Genomic DNA, 3549 nt, shown 5'->3' on the forward strand with positions numbered 1-3549 from the left:
TCGGCGCAGTATTTAAGCCTTTGGTCGTGAGGGTAGTTAAAGGTTGGTACGTTGGTTAGGGTGAGGGGTGAGTGATGGGACAGTGTTCCGGTTCCGCTTACAACCAGGTGCACGTTTAGGTTCGGAACACTGTTAGCATCACTGTTAGCTGGAGGGTATGGGAAAGGATTGTATGTTGGTTAGTGTGAGGATTAGGGAAGGGACAGGGTTGGGCTGCTGCTTTCAGACAGGTATACATTAAGGTTCGGGTCAGTGTTAGCGCCTAGGTTAGCCCAAGGGTGAGACAGGGTTGCTGTGTGTTAAAGTGAGAGTGAGGGTTCGATCAGGGCAGAGTTTCGTATAACCGCCAAGAATTCGTTCAGGGTCGGAGGAGTGCTAGAGCCTCGGTTACCGCGAGGGTAGGGAAAGGTTCATATGTCGGTTTCGTTGAGGGTGACGAATGGATCCTTGTTCGGATGCTGCCTACAACCAGGTATACATTTAGGTTCGGAACAGTGTTTGAGCCGCAGTAACCGTGAGGGAACCTAAAGGTTGGTATGATGGTTAGGGTGAGGGTGAGAAACGGGACAGGGTCCGCCTCTACGTACAGCCTTGTGTACGTCTAGACTCGGAACATTGTTAGGGCCACGGTTAGTTGGAGGGTATGGGAAAGGTTTGAATGGTTAGTGTCAGTCTGAGGGTTGGGAGAGTGTTCGGCTACTGCCTGTATCCAGGTATATTAAGTTCTGGTGAGGGTTAGTAACTCGCAACCGAGGTGAACAGGGTTGGTGTGTTAGTTAAAGGCGGTGAGGGTTTGGACAGTGAGTTTCGGATAACAGGCAAGTAGGTTCTGAGCAGTATTTGAAACTCGGTCAGCGTGAGGGAGGTTATGTCTGGGATGTCTGTTACCGTGAGTCGTTGCGATGGGACAGTGTTCAGGTTCTGCTTACAGCCAGGTGCATGTTTAGGCTCGGAAGACTCTTAGGGCTCGGTTAGCGGGAGGTTGTGGCAAAGGATTGAATGTTGTTAGTGTCAGTCTGAGGGATGGGAGAGTGTTCGGCTACTGCGTGTATCCAGCTATACATTAAGGTCGGGTGAGCGTTAGAAACTCAGTTAACCGAGGTGAACAGGGTTGGTGTGTTAGTGAAAGTGGCGGTGAGGGTTTGGATGAGTAGAGTTTCGGGTAGAGGCAAGTAGGTTCCAGTAGTACTTGAGTTGGTCAGCGTGAGGGAGTTTAAGTTTGATATGTTGGTTAGGGTGAGGGTGAGTGATGGGATAGTGTTCAGGTTCTGCTTACAGGTGCATGTTTAGGCTCGGAAGACTCTTAGGGCTCAGTTAGCGGAGGTTATGCGAAAGGATTGAATGTTGGTTAGTGTGAGGCTGAGGGATGGGACATGTTTCAGCTACTGCCTGCTGCCAGGTATACATTAAGGTTCGGTCAGTGTTAGGGCCACTGTTAGCCCGAGTGAGAGTGGGTTGGAGTGTTAGTTAGAGTGAGGGGAGGGTTGAGACATGGTACGTGTTAGATAACAGCCAGTATACGTGTAAGATCGGAAGAGTGTTAGAGCCACGGTTATCGCCAGGTTAGGGACAGGTTGGTATTTCTGATATGTTGAGGAGGGATGGAACTGACTTCGGCTGTTCCAGCCAGGTATACATTTAGGTTCAGAGCAGTGTTTGAGCCACGTTCACCCCGACGGATGTTCAACTTGGTATGTTGGTTAGGGTGAGGGTGAGGGATGGGACCGTGTTCGGGTTCTGATTACAACCAGGTGTACGTTTAGGTTCGGAACACTATGTATTGAATGTATTGAATGTTGGTTAGTGTCAGTCCTAGGGATGGGAGAGTGTTCGGCTACTACCTGTATCGAGGTGTACATTAAGGTTCGGGTGAGGGATAGGAACTCGGTTAACGGTGAACAGTTGGTGTGTTAAAGTGGCGGTGAGGGTTTGGACAGGGTAGGGATTCGGATGGCAGCCAAGTAGGTTCGGGCCAGTGTGTAAGGCTTGGTCAGCGTGAGGGTAGTTAAGGGTTGATACGTTGGTTAGGGTGAGGGGTGAGTCATAGGACAGTGTTCGGTTCTGCTTACAACCAGGTGCGTTTAGGTTCGGAACACTGTTAGCATCACTGTTAGCTGGAGGTATGGGAAAGGATTGTATGTTGGTTAGTGTGAGGATTAGGGAAGGGACAGGGCTGCTTTCAGACAGGTATACATTGAGTTTCGGGTAAGTGTTCGCGCCTAGGTTAGCCCAGGGTGTGACAGTGTTGCTGTGTGTTAAAGTGAGAGTGAGGGTTCGATCAGGGAGAGTTTCATAACCCAAGAATTCGTTCAGGGTGAGTGCTAGAGCCTCGGTTACCGAGGGTAGGGAAAGGTTCATATGTCGGTTTGGTTGAGGGTGACGAATGGATCCTGTTCGGATGCCTGCAACCAGGTATACATTTAGGTTCGGAACAGTGTTTGAGCCACAGTAACCGTGAGGGAACCTAAAGGGTATGATGGTTAGGGTGAGGGTGAGGGGACAGGGTCCGCTTCTCTCACAGCCTTGTGTGCGTTAGACTCGGAACATTAGGGGATCACGGCTAGCTGGAGGGTACGGGAAAGGATTGAATGTTGGTTAGTGTCAGTCTGAGGGTTGGGAGAGTGTTCGGCTACTGCGTGTATCCAGGTATATATTAAGTTCGGGTGAGGGTTAGTAACTCGCTTAACCCGAGGGTGAACAGGGTTGGTGTGTTAGTTAAAGTGACGGTGAGGGTTTGGACAGAGTAGAGTTTCGGATAACAGGCAAGTAGGTTCTGAGCAGTATTTGAAACTCGGTCAGCGTGAGGGAGGTTAAGTTTGGGATGTTGGTTAGGGTGAGGGGGAGCGATGGGACAGTGTTCAGGTTCTGCTTACAGCCAGGTGCATGTTTAGGCTCGCAAGACTCTTAGGGCTCGGTTAGCGGGAGGTTGTGGCAAAGGATTGAATGTTGGGTAGTGTCAGTCTGAGGGATGGGAGAGTGTTCGGCTACTGCCTGTATCGAGGTGTACATTAAGGTTCGGGTGAGGGATAGGAACTCGGTTAACCCGACGGTGAACACGGTTGGTGTGTTAAAGTGGCGGTGAGGGTTTGGACAGGGTAGGGTTTCAGATAACAGCCAAGTAGGTTCGGCGCAGTATTTAAGCCTTGGTCAGCGTGAGGGTAGTTAAAGGTTGGTACGTTGGTTAGGGTGAGGGGTGAGTGATGGGACAGTGTTCAGGTTCTGCTCACAGCCAGGTGCACGTTTAGATTCGGAAGACTCTCAGAGCCACGGTTAGCGTGAGGTTATGCGAAAGGATTGAATGTTGGTTAGTGTGAGGCTGAGGGATGGGACATGTTTCAGCTACTGCCTGCAGCCTGGTATACGTTAAGGTTCGGGTCAGTGTGAGGGCCTCGTTTCACCCGATTGTGAGAGAGTGTTACTTTGTAAGCTACCGTGAGGGTGATGGTTCAGACAGTGTAATGGTTTGGAAAACAGTCAAGTATACGTTTAGGAACGGAAGCATGTTAGAGCCACGATTATCGCCGGGTAGGGAAAAGGATGGATGGTACG

The sequence above is a fragment of the Rhinolophus sinicus genome, linkage group LG14 (genome assembly GCF_036562045.2).
Source record: "Rhinolophus sinicus isolate RSC01 linkage group LG14, ASM3656204v1, whole genome shotgun sequence".
Lineage (NCBI taxonomy): Eukaryota > Metazoa > Chordata > Mammalia > Chiroptera > Rhinolophidae > Rhinolophus > Rhinolophus sinicus.